This window comes from Patagioenas fasciata, unplaced genomic scaffold (assembly GCF_037038585.1).
Source record: "Patagioenas fasciata isolate bPatFas1 unplaced genomic scaffold, bPatFas1.hap1 Unplaced_7, whole genome shotgun sequence".
Classification (NCBI taxonomy): Eukaryota; Metazoa; Chordata; class Aves; order Columbiformes; family Columbidae; genus Patagioenas; species Patagioenas fasciata.
This window is the reverse complement of record NW_027288789.1, coordinates 517,992-531,594: the sequence shown is the minus strand read 5'-3', so window position 1 is coordinate 531,594 and position 13,603 is coordinate 517,992.

Here is a 13,603-nt window from a genome sequence, read left to right as displayed (position 1 = left end):
AGAGCAGAAATGCTGAAATATTCCCACGATATGCATGGTCTCTGCACCAAACCACCATGTCTCAGCCTAAGTACATCTGCCGCTTGTTCTTTTGTACTGACAGAAGATTGTGGAAGTACAGTATAAAAAACATCTTTATGGAGAGATCTTTCTGGTTTAGGCTTAGTCTAAGTGTCTCAAGTAGCCGGGGCTTTTGTTTGGGCCTAATCCATATGGTCTGATGGCTTTCCTCTCATCTCAAGATGAATGTGGTAGAAAATATAAATCAAAGAAACGTCCTTTGGCCTAGCCTTGCCTTGCCTTATTTCCTTCTCATCCTGTTCTCTGTCCCAGCCTCTCTCACTAAGCCCTCGTCTGGCTGCATGTCTCTTCTTTCCTCTCTCCTTTTCTCAAACTCTCCTGCTTCCTGGCTTTCGTCTTTCAATTCCTCCATTTCAGTCCTGCAGCCCGGCACTACTTTTTCCTCTTGCCTCCCTTTGGCCTGCTCCCTTGGCTTTCTCCCTCTCTTCCATATCCTTCTTCCCGACTTGTCTCTTGGAGACTTTTGACCACTTTGGAGCCAAGTCTGGGGATGTTTTGAAACTTTTCAGAGGCCTCGCTTGTGACAGGGGGGACAGCAGGCAGTGACAGGCCCGGGGCTCACAGGCTCCCCCTCCCCTAGCGGGCGCTCGGCTGCCACACCCAGCTGACGTAGAACCTTTGTCACAATGCCCGGTACCGTGGTGAGGATGCGGGCACTCTGCAGGTGACAGGGACCCAGCAGGACTTGCTGTCAGCTCAGCAATTGCTCAGTTCCCCAAAGAAGCTGAATTCTGCAAATTGCTGCTTTTGCTCTTGAAATGATGTCATCAGGTGGGTGTTTTGGTGTAATACACTGAAAACCAGAGCAGAAATGCTGAAATATTCCCATGATATGCATGGTCTCTGCACCAAACCACCATGTCTCAGCCTAAGTATGTCTGCCGCTTGTTCTTTTGTACTGCCAGCTGATTGTGGAAGTACAGTATAAAAACCATCTTTATGGAGAGATCTTTCTGGTTTAGGCTTAGTCTAAGTGTCTCAAGTAGCCGGGGCTTTTGTTTGGGCCTAATCCATATGGTCTGATGGCTTTCCTCTCATCTCAAGATGAATGTGGTAGAAAATATAAATCAAAGAAACGTCCTTTGGCCTAGCCTTGCCTTGCCTTGCCTTGCCTTATTTCCTTCTCATCCTGTTCTCTGTCCCAGCCTCTCTCACTAAGCCCTCGTCTGGCTGCATGTCTCTTCTTTCCTCTCTCCTTTTCTCAAACTCTCCTGCTTCCTGGCTTTCGTCTTTCAATTCCTCCATTTCAGTCCTGCAGCCCGGCACTACTTTTTCCTCTTGCCTCCCTTGGGCCTGCTCCCTTGGCTTTCTCCCTCTCTTCCATATTCTTCTTCCCGACTTGTCTCTTGGAGACTTTTGGCCACTTTGGAGCCAAGTCTGGGCATGTTTTGGAAACTTTTCAAAGGCCTCGCTGGTGACAGGGGGGACAGCAGGCAGTGACAGGCCCGGGGCTGACAGGCTCCCCCTCCCCTAGCGGGCGCTCGGCTGCCACACCCAGCTGACGTAGAACCTTTGTCACAATGCCCGCTACCGTGGTGAGGATGCGGGCACTCTGCAGGTGACAGGGACCCAGCAGGACTTGCTGTCAGCTCAGCAATTGCTCAGTTCCCCAAAGAAGCTGAATTCTGCAAATTGCTGCTTTTGCTCTTGAAATGATGTCATCAGGTGGGTGTTTTGGTGTAATACACTGAAAACCAGAGCAGAAATGCTGAAATATTCCCATGATATGCATGGTCTCTGCACCAAACCACCATGTCTCAGCCTAAGTACATCTTCCGCTTGTTCTTTTGTACTGCCAGCTGATTGTGGAAGTACAGTATAAAAACCATCTTTATGGAGAGATCTTTCTGGTTTAGGCTTAGTCTAAGTGTCTCAAGTAGCCGGGGCTTTTGTTTGGGCCTAATCCATATGGTCTGATGCCTTTCCTCTCATCTCAAGATGAATGTGGTAGAAAATATAAATCAAGGAAACCTCGTTTGGCCTAGCCTTGCCTTGCCTTATTTCCTTCTCATCCTGTTCTCTGTCCCAGCCTCTCTCACTAAGCCCTCGTCTGGCTGCATGTCTCTTCTTTCCTCTCTCCTTTTCTCAAACTCTCCTGCTTCCTGGCTTTCGTCTTTCAATTCCTCCATTTCATTCCTGCAGCCCGGCACTACTTTTTCCTCTTGCCTCCCTTTGGCCTGCTCCCTTGGCTTTCTCCCTCTCTTCCATATCCTTCTTCCCGACTTGTCTCTTGGAGACTTTTGACCACTTTGGAGCCAAGTCTGGGCATGTTTTGAAACTTTTCAGAGGCCTCGCTTGTGACAGGGGGGACAGCAGGCAGTGACAGGCCCGGGGCTGACAGGCTCCCCCTCCCCTAGCGGGCGCTCGGCTGCCACACCCAGCTGACGTAGAACCTTTGTCACAATGCCCGCTACCGTGGTGAGGATGCGGGCACTCTGCAGGTGACAGGGACCCAGCAGGACTTGCTGTCAGCTCAGCAATTGCTCAGTTCCCCAAAGAAGCTGAATTCTGCAAATTGCTGCTTTTGCTCTTGAAATGATGTCATCAGGTGGGTGTTTTGGTGTAATACACTGAAAACCAGAGCAGAAATGCTGAAATATTCCCATGATATGCATGGTCTCTGCACCAAACCACCATGTCTCAGCCTAAGTATGTCTGCCGCTTGTTCTTTTGTACTGCCAGCTGATTGTGGAAGTACAGTATAAAAACCATCTTTATGGAGAGATCTTTCTGGTTTAGGCTTAGTCTAAGTGTCTCAAGTAGCCGGGGCTTTTGTTTGGGCCTAATCCATATGGTCTGATGGCTTTCCTCTCATCTCAAGATGAATGTGGTAGAAAATATAAATCAAAGAAACGTCCTTTGGCCTAGCCTTGCCTTGCCTTATTTCCTTCTCATCCTGTTCTATGTCCCAGCCTCTCTCACTAAGCCCTCGTCTGGCTGCATGTCTCTTCTTTCCTCTCTCCTTTTCTCAAACTCTCCTGCTTCCTGGCTTTCGTCTTTCAATTCCTCCATTTCAGTCCTGCAGCCCGGCACTACTTTTTTCTCTTGCCTCCCTTTGGCCTGCTCCCTTGACTTTCTCCCTCTCTTCCATATCCTTTTCCCGACTTGTCTCTTGGAGACTTTTGGCCACTTTGGACCCAAGTCTGGGCATGTTTGGGAAACTTTTCAGAGGCTTTGCTGGTGGCACGGGGGACAGCAAGCAGTGACAGGCCCGGGGCTGACAGGCTCCCCCTCCCCTAGCGGGCGCTCGGCTGCCACACCCAGCTGACATAGAACCTTTGTCACAATGCCCGCTACCGTGGTGAGGATGCGGGCACTCTGCAGGTGACAGGGACCCAGCAGGACTTGCTGTCAGCTCAGCAATTGCTCAGTTCCCCAAAGAAGCTGAATTCTGCAAATTGCTGCTTTTGCTCTTGAAATGATGTCATCAGGTGGGTGTTTTGGTGTAATACACTGAAAACCAGAGCAGAAATGCTGAAATATTCCCACGATATGCATGGTCTCTGCACCAAACCACCATGTCTCAGCCTAAGTATGTCTGCCGCTTGTTCTTTTGTACTGACAGAAGATTGTGGAAGTACAGTATAAAAAACATCTTTATGGAGAGATCTTTCTGGTTTAGGCTTAGTCTAAGTGTCTCAAGTAGCCGGGGCTTTTGTTTGGGCCTAATCCATATGGTCTGATGGCTTTCCTCTCATCTCAAGATGAATGTGGTAGAAAATATAAATCAAAGAAACGTCCTTTGGCCTAGCCTTGCCTTGCCTTGCCTTGCCTTATTTCCTTCTCATCCTGTTCTCTGTCCCAGACTCTCTCACTAACCCCTCGTCTGGCTGACTGTCTCTTCTTTCCTCTCTCCTTTTCTCAAACTCTCCTGCTTCCTGGCTTTCGTCTTTCAATTCCTCCATTTCAGTCCTGCAGCCCGGCACTACTTTTTCCTCTTGCCTCCCTTTGGCCTGCTCCCTTGGCTTTCTCCCTCTCTTCCATATTCTTCTTCCCGACTTGTCTCTTGGAGACTTTTGGCCACTTTGGAGCCAAGTCTGGGCATGATTTGGAAACTTTTCAGAGGCCTCGCTGGTGACAGGGGGGACAGCAGGCAGTGACAGGCCCGGGGCTGACAGGCTCCCCCTCCCCTAGCGGGCGCTCGGCTGCCACACCCAGCTGACGTAGAACCTTTGTCACAATGCCCGCTACCGTGGGGAGGATGCGGGCACTCTGCAGGTGACAGGGACCCAGCAAGACTTGCTGTCAGCTCAGCAATTGCTCAGTTCCCCAAAGAAGCTGAATTCTGCAAATTGCTGCTTTTGCTCTTGAAATGATGTCATCAGGTGGGTGTTTTGGTGTAATACACTGAAAACCAGAGCAGAAATGCTGAAATATTCCCATGATATGCATGGTCTCTGCAGCAAACCACCATGTCTCAGCCTAAGTACATCTTCCGCTTGTTCTTTTGTACTGCCAGCTGATTGTGGAAGTACAGTATAAAAACCATCTTTATGGAGAGATCTTTCTGGTTTAGGCTTAGTCTAAGTGTCTCAAGTAGCCGGGGCTTTTGTTTGGGCCTAATCCATATGGTCTGATGCCTTTCCTCTCATCTCAAGATGAATGTGGTAGAAAATATAAATCAAGGAAACCTCGTTTGGCCTAGCCTTGCCTTGCCTTATTTCCTTCTCATCCTGTTCTCTGTCCCAGCCTCTCTCACTAAGCCCTCGTCTGGCTGCATGTCTCTTCTTTCCTCTCTCCTTTTCTCAAACTCTCCTGCTTCCTGGCTTTCGTCTTTCAATTCCTCCATTTCATTCCGGCAGCCCGGCACTACTTTTTCCTCTTGCCTCCCTTTGGCCTGCTCCCTTGGCTTTCTCCCTCTCTTCCATATCCTTCTTCCCGACTTGTCTCTTGGAGACTTTTGACCACTTTGGAGCCAAGTCTGGGGATGTTTTGAAACTTTTCAGAGGCCTCGCTTGTGACAGGGGGGACAGCAGGCAGTGACAGGCCCGGGGCTGACAGGCTCCCCCTCCCCTAGCGGGCGCTCGGCTGCCACACCCAGCTGACGTAGAACCTTTGTCACAATGCCCGCTACCGTGGTGAGGATGCGGGCACTCTGCAGGTGACAGGGACCCAGCAGGACTTGCTGTCAGCTCAGCAATTGCTCAGTTCCCCAAAGAAGCTGAATTCTGCAAATTGCTGCTTTTGCTCTTGAAATGATGTCATCAGGTGGGTGTTTTGGTGTAATACACTGAAAACCAGAGCAGAAATGCTGAAATATTCCCATGATATGCATGGTCTCTGCACCAAACCACCATGTCTCAGCCTAAGTATGTCTGCCGCTTGTTCTTTTGTACTGCCAGCTGATTGTGGAAGTACAGTATAAAAACCATCTTTATGGAGAGATCTTTCTGGTTTAGGCTTAGTCTAAGTGTCTCAAGTAGCCGGGGCTTTTGTTTGGGCCTAATCCATAAGGTCTGATGGCTTTCCTCTCATCTCAAGATGAATGTGGTAGAAAATATAAATCAAAGAAACGTCCTTTGGCCTAGCCTTGCCTTGCCTTATTTCCTTCTCATCCTGTTCTCTGTCCCAGCCTCTCTCACTAAGCCCTCGTCTGGCTGCATGTCTCTTCTTTCCTCTCTCCTTTTCTCAAACTCTCCTGCTTCCTGGCTTTCGTCTTTCAATTCCTCCATTTCAGTCCTGCAGCCCGGCACTACTTTTTTCTCTTGCCTCCCTTTGGCCTGCTCCCTTGACTTTCTCCCTCTCTTCCATATCCTTCTTCCCGACTTGTCTCTTGGAGACTTTTGGCCACTTTGGACCCAAGTCTGGGCATGTTTGGGAAACTTTTCAGAGGCTTTGCTGGTGGCACGGGGGACAGCAGGCAGTGACAGGCCCGGGGCTGACAGGCTCCCCCTCCCCTAGCGGGCGCTCGGCTGCCACACCCAGCTGACGTAGAACCTTTGTCACAATAATCGCTACCGTGGTGAGGATGCGGGCACTCTGCAGGTGACAGGGACCCAGCAGGACTTGCTGTCAGCTAAGCAATTGCTCAGTTCCCCAAAGAAGCTGAATTCTGCAAATTGCTGCTTTTGCTCTTGAAATGATGTCATCAGGTGGGTGTTTTGGTGTAATACACTGAAAACCAGAGCAGAAATGCTGAAATATTCCCATGATATGCATGGTCTCTGCACCAAACCACCATGTCTCAGCCTAAGTATGTCTGCCGCTTGTTCTTTTGTACTGCCAGCTGATTGTGGAAGTACAGTATAAAAACCATCTTTATGGAGAGATCTTTCTGGTTTAGGCTTAGTCTAAGTGTCTCAAGTAGCCGGGGCTTTTGTTTGGGCCTAATCCATATGGTCTGATGGCTTTCCTCTCTTCTCAAGATGAATGTGGTAGAAAATATAAATCAAAGAAACGTCCTTTGGCCTAGCCTTGCCTTGCCTTATTTCCTTCTCATCCTGTTCTCTGTCCCAGCCTCTCTCACTAACCCCTCGTCTGGCTGCATGTCTCTTCTTTCCTCTCTCCTTTTCTCAAACTCTCCTGCTTCCTGGCTTTCGTCTTTCAATTCCTCCATTTCAGTCCTGCAGCCCGGCACTACTTTTTTCTCTTGCCTCCCTTTGGCCTGCTCCCTTGGCTTTCTCCCTCTCTTCCATATCCTTCTTCCCGACTTGTCTCTTGGAGACTTTTGGCCACTTTGGAGCCAAGTCTGGGCATGTTTTGGAAACTTTTCAGAGGCCTCGCTGGTGACGCGGGGGACAGCAGGCAGTGACAGGCCCGGGGCTGACAGGCTCCCCCTCCCCTAGCGGGCGCTCGGCTGCCACACCCAGCTGACGTAGAACCTTTGTCACAATGCCCGCTACCGTGGTGAGGATGCGGGCACTCTGCAGGTGACAGGGACCCAGCAGGACTTGCTGTCAGCTCAGCAATTGCTCAGTTCCCCAAAGAAGCTGAATTCTGCAAATTGCTGATTTTGCTCTTGAAATGATGTCATCAGGTGGGTGTTTTGGTGTAATACACTGAAAACCAGAGCAGAAATGCTGAAATATTCCCATGATATGCATGGTCTCTGCACCAAACCACCATGTCTCAGCCTAAGTATGTCTGCCGCTTGTTCTTTTGTACTGCCAGCTGATTGTGAAAGTACAGTATAAAAACCTTCTTTATGGAGAGATCTTTCTGGTTTAGGCTTAGTCTAAGTGTCTCAAGTAGCCGGGGCTTTTGTTTGGGCCTAATCCATAACGTCTGATGGCTTTCCTCTCATCTCAAGATGAATGTGGTAGAAAATATAAATCAAAGAAACGTCCTTTGGCCTAGCCTTGCCTTGCCTTATTTCCTTCTCATCCTGTTCTCTGTCCCAGCCTCTCTCACTAACCCCTCGTCTGGCTGCATGTCTCTTCTTTCCTCTCTCCTTTTCTCAAACTCTCCTGCTTCCTGGCTTTCGTCTTTCAATTCCTCCATTTCAGTCCTGCAGCCCGGCACTACTTTTTTCTCTTGCCTCCCTTTGGCCTGCTCCCTTGGCTTTCTCCCTCTCTTCCATATCCTTCTTCCCGACTTGTCTCTTGGAGACTTTTGGCCACTTTGGAGCCAAGTCTGGGCATGTTTTGGAAACTTTTCAGAGGCTTCGCTGGTGACAGGGGGGACAGCAGGCAGTGACAGGCCCGGGGCTGACAGGCTCCCCCTCCCCTAGCGGGCGCTCGGCTGCCACACCCAGCTGACGTAGAACCTTTGTCACAATGCCCGCTACCGTGGTGAGGATGCGGGCACTCTGCAGGTGACAGGGACCCAGCAGGACTTGCTGTCAGCTCAGCAATTGCTCAGTTCCCCAAAGAAGCTGAATTCTGCAAATTGCTGCTTTTGCTCTTGAAATGATGTCATCAGGTGGGTGTTTTGGTGTAATACACTGAAAACCAGAGCAGAAATGCTGAAATATTCCCATGATATGCATGGTCTCTGCACCAAACCACCATGTCTCAGCCTAAGTATGTCTGCCGCTTGTTCTTTTGTACTGCCAGCTGATTGTGGAAGTACAGTATAAAAACCATCTTTATGGAGAGATCTTTCTGGTTTAGGCTTAGTCTAAGTGTCTCAAGTAGCCGGGGCTTTTGTTTGGGCCTAATCCATATGGTCTGATGGCTTTCCTCTCATCTCAAGATGAATGTGGTAGAAAATATAAATCAAAGAAACCATCTTTGGCCTAGCCTTGCCTTGCCTTATTTCCTTCTCATCCTGTTCTCTGTCCCAGACTCTCTCACTAACCCCTCGTCTGGCTGCATGTCTCTTCTTTCCTCTCTCCTTTTCTCAAACTCTCCTGCTTCCTGGCTTTCGTCTTTCAATTCCTCCATTTCAGTCCTGCAGCCCGGCACTACTTTTTTCTCTTGCCTCCCTTTGGCCTGCTCCCTTGACTTTCTCCCTCTCTTCCATATCCTTTTCCCGACTTGTCTCTTGGAGACTTTTGGCCACTTTGGACCCAAGTCTGGGCATGTTTTGGAAACTTTTCAGAGGCTTTGCTGGTGGCACGAGGGACAGCAAGCAGTGACAGGCCCGGGGCTGACAGGCTCCCCCTCCCCTAGCGGGCGCTCGGCTGCCACACCCAGCTGACATAGAACCTTTGTCACAATGCCCGCTACCGTGGTGAGGATGCGGGCACTCTGCAGGTGACAGGGACCCAGCAGGACTTGCTGTCAGCTCAGCAATTGCTCAGTTCCCCAAAGAAGTTGAATTTTGCAAATTGCTGCTTTGCTCTTGAAATGATGTCATCAGGTGGGTGTTTTGGTGTAATACACCGAAAACCAGAGCAGAAATGCTGAAATATTCCCACGATATGCATGGTCTCTGCACCAAACCACCATGTCTCAGCCTAAGTATGTCTGCCGCTTGTTCTTTTGTACTGCCAGCTGATTGTGGAAGTACAGTATAAAAACCATCTTTATGGAGAGATCTTTCTGGTTTAGGCTTAGTCTAAGTGTCTCAAGTAGCCGGGGCTTTTGTTTGGGCCTAATCCATATGGTCTGATGCCTTTCCTCTCATCTCAAGATGAATGTGGTAGAAAATATAAATCAAAGAAACGTCCTTTGGCCTAGCCTTGCCTTGCCTTATTTCCTTCTCATCCTGTTCTCTGTCCCAGCCTCTCTCACTAAGCCCTCGTCTGGCTGCATGTCTCTTCTTTCCTCTCTCCTTTTCTCAAACTCTCCTGCTTCCTGGCTTTCGTCTTTCAATTCCTCCATTTCAGTCCTGCAGCCCGGCACTACTTTTTTCTCTTGCCTCCCTTTGGCCTGCTCCCTTGGCTTTCTCCCTCTCTTCCATATCCTTCTTCCCGACTTGTCTCTTGGAGACTTTTGGCCACTTTGGAGCCAAGTCTGGGCATGTTTTGGAAACTTTTCAGAGGCCTCGCTGGTGACGCGGGGGACAGCAGGCAGTGACAGGCCCGGGGCTGACAGGCTCCCCCTCCCCTAGCGGGCGCTCGGCTGCCACACCCAGCTGACGTAGAACCTTTGTCACAATGCCCGCTACCGTGGTGAGGATGCGGGCACTCTGCAGGTGACAGGGACCCAGCAGGACTTGCTGTCAGCTCAGCAATTGCTCAGTTCCCCAAAGAAGCTGAATTCTGCAAATTGCTGCTTTTGCTCTTGAAATGATGTCATCAGGTGGGTGTTTTGGTGTAATACACTGAAAACCAGAGCAGAAATGCTGAAATACTCCCATGATATGCATGGTCTCTGCACCAAACCACCATGTCTCAGCCTAAGTATGTCTGCCGCTTGTTCTTTTGTACTGCCAGCTGATTGTGGAAGTACAGTATAAAAACCATCTTTATGGAGAGATCTTTCTGGTTTAGGCTTAGTCTAAGTGTCTCAAGTAGCCGGGGCTTTTGTTTGGGCCTAATCCATATGGTCTGATGGCTTTCCTCTCATCTCAAGATGAATGTGGTAGAAAATATAAATCAAAGAAACCATCTTTGGCCTAGCCTTGCCTTGCCTTATTTCCTTCTCATCCTGTTCTCTGTCCCAGCCTCTCTCACTAACCCCTCGTCTGGCTGCATGTCTCTTCTTTCCTCTCTCCTTTTCTCAAACTCTCCTGCTTCCTGGCTTTCGTCTTTCAATTCCTCCATTTCAGTCCTGCAGCCCGGCACTACTTTTTTCTCTTGCCTCCCTTTGGCCTGCTCCCTTGGCTTTCTCCCTCTCTTCCATATCCTTCTTCCCGACTTGTCTCTTGGAGACTTTTGGCCACTTTGGAGCCAAGTCTGGGCATGTTTTGGAAACTTTTCAGAGGCCTCGCTGGTGACGCGGGGGACAGCAGGCAGTGACAGGCCCGGGGCTGACAGGCTCCCCCTCCCCTAGCGGGCGCTCGGCTGCCACACCCAGCTGACGTAGAACCTTTGTCACAATGCCCGCTACCGTGGTGAGGATGCGGGCACTCTGCAGGTGACAGGGACCCAGCAGGACTTGCTGTCAGCTCAGCAATTGCTCAGTTCCCCAAAGAAGCTGAATTCTGCAAATTGCTGATTTTGCTCTTGAAATGATGTCATCAGGTGGGTGTTTTGGTGTAATACACTGAAAACCAGAGCAGAAATGCTGAAATATTCCCATGATATGCATGGTCTCTGCACCAAACCACCATGTCTCAGCCTAAGTATGTCTGCCGCTTGTTCTTTTGTACTGCCAGCTGATTGTGAAAGTACAGTATAAAAACCTTCTTTATGGAGAGATCTTTCTGGTTTAGGCTTAGTCTAAGTGTCTCAAGTAGCCGGGGCTTTTGTTTGGGCCTAATCCATAACGTCTGATGCCTTTCCTCTCATCTCAAGATGAATGTGGTAGAAAATATAAATCAAAGAAACGTCCTTTGGCCTAGCCTTGCCTTGCCTTATTTCCTTCTCATCCTGTTCTCTGTCCCAGCCTCTCTCACTAAGCCCTCGTCTGGCTGCATGTCTCTTCTTTCCTCTCTCCTTTTCTCAAACTCTCCTGCTTCCTGGCTTTCGTCTTTCAATTCCTCCATTTCAGTCCTGCAGCCCGGCACTACTTTTTTCTCTTGCCTCCCTTTGGCCTGCTCCCTTGGCTTTCTCCCTCTCTTCCATATCCTTCTTCCCGACTTGTCTCTTGGAGACTTTTGGCCACTTTGGAGCCAAGTCTGGGCATGTTTTGGAAACTTTTCAGAGGCTTCGCTGGTGACACGGGGGACAGCAGGCAGTGACAGGCCCGGGGCTGACAGGCTCCCCCTCCCCTAGCGGGCGCTCGGCTGCCACACCCAGCTGACGTAGAACCTTTGTCACAATGCCCGCTACCGTGGGGAGGATGCGGGCACTCTGCAGGTGACAGGGACCCAGCAGGACTTGCTGTCAGCTCAGCAATTGCTCAGTTCCCCAAAGAAGCTGAATTCTGCAAATTGCTGCTTTTGCTCTTGAAATGATGTCATCAGGTGGGTGTTTTGGTGTAATACACTGAAAACCAGAGCAGAAATGCTGAAATATTCCCATGATATGCATGGTCTCTGCACCAAACCACCATGTCTCAGCCTAAGTATGTCTGCCGCTTGTTATTTTGTACTGCCAGCTGATTGTGGAAGTACAGTATAAAAACCATCTTTATGGAGAGATCTTTCTGGTTTAGGCTTAGTCTAAGTGTCTCAAGTAGCCGGGGCTTTTGTTTGGGCCTAATCCATATGGTCTGATGGCTTTCCTCTCATCTCAAGATGAATGTGGTAGAAAATATAAATCAAAGAAACCATCTTTGGCCTAGCCTTGCCTTGCCTTATTTCCTTCTCATCCTGTTCTCTGTCCCAGCCTCTCTCACTAACCCCTCGTCTGGCTGCATGTCTCTTCTTTCCTCTCTCCTTTTCTCAAACTCTCCTGCTTCCTGGCTTTCGTCTTTCAATTCCTCCATTTCAGTCCTGCAGCCCGGCACTACTTTTTTCTCTTGCCTCCCTTTGGCCTGCTCCCTTGACTTTCTCCCTCTCTTCCATATCCTTTTCCCGACTTGTCTCTTGGAGACTTTTGGCCACTTTGGACCCAAGTCTGGGCATGTTTGGGAAACTTTTCAGAGGCTTTGCTGGTGGCACGAGGGACAGCAAGCAGTGACAGGCCCGGGGCTGACAGGCTCCCCCTCCCCTAGCGGGCGCTCGGCTGCCACACCCAGCTGACATAGAACCTTTGTCACAATGCCCGCTACCGTGGTGAGGATGCGGGCACTCTGCAGGTGACAGGGACCCAGCAGGACTTGCTGTCAGCTCAGCAATTGCTCAGTTCCCCAAAGAAGTTGAATTTTGCAAATTGCTGCTTTGCTCTTGAAATGATGTCATCAGGTGGGTGTTTTGGTGTAATACACTGAAAACCAGAGCAGAAATGCTGAAATATTCCCACGATATGCATGGTCTCTGCACCAAACCACCATGTCTCAGCCTAAGTATGTCTGCCGCTTGTTCTTTTGTACTGCCAGCTGATTGTGGAAGTACAGTATAAAAACCATCTTTATGGAGAGATCTTTCTGGTTTAGGCTTAGTCTAAGTGTCTCAAGTAGCCGGGGCTTTTGTTTGGGCCTAATCCATATGGTCTGATGCCTTTCCTCTCATCTCAAGATGAATGTGGTAGAAAATATAAATCAAAGAAACGTCCTTTGGCCTAGCCTTGCCTTGCCTTATTTCCTTCTCATCCTGTTCTCTGTCCCAGCCTCTCTCACTAAGCCCTCGTCTGGCTGCATGTCTCTTCTTTCCTCTCTCCTTTTCTCAAACTCTCCTGCTTCCTGGCTTTCGTCTTTCAATTCCTCCATTTCAGTCCTGCAGCCCGGCACTACTTTTTTCTCTTGCCTCCCTTTGGCCTGCTCCCTTATCTTTCTCCCTCTCTTCCATATCCTTCTTCCCGACTTGTCTCTTGGAGACTTTTGGCCACTTTGGAGCCAAGTCTGGGCATGTTTTGGAAACTTTTCAGAGGCCTCGCTGGTGACAGGGGGGACAGCAGGCAGTGACAGGCCCGGGGCTGACAGGCTCCCCCTCCCCTAGCGGGCGCTCGGCTGCCACACCCAGCTGACGTAGAACCTTTGTCACAATGCCCGCTACCGTGGGGAGGATGCGGGCACTCTGCAGGTGACAGGGACCCAGCAGGACTTGCTGTCAGCTCAGCAATTGCTCAGTTCCCCAAAGAAGCTGAATTCTGCAAATTGCTGATTTTGCTCTTGAAATGATGTCATCAGGTGGGTGTTTTGGTGTAATACACTGAAAACCAGAGCAGAAATGCTGAAATATTCCCATGATATGCATGGTCTCTGCACCAAACCACCATGTCTCAGCCTAAGTATGTCTGCCGCTTGTTCTTTTGTACTGCCAGCTGATTGTGAAAGTACAGTATAAAAACCTTCTTTATGGAGAGATCTTTCTGGTTTAGGCTTAGTCTAAGTGTCTCAAGTAGCCGGGGCTTTTGTTTGGGCCTAATCCATAACGTCTGATGGCTTTCCTCTCATCTCAAGATGAATGTGGTAGAAAATATAAATCAAAGAAACGTCCTTTGGCCTAGCCTTGCCTTGCCTTATTTCCTTCTCATCCTGTTCTCTGTCCC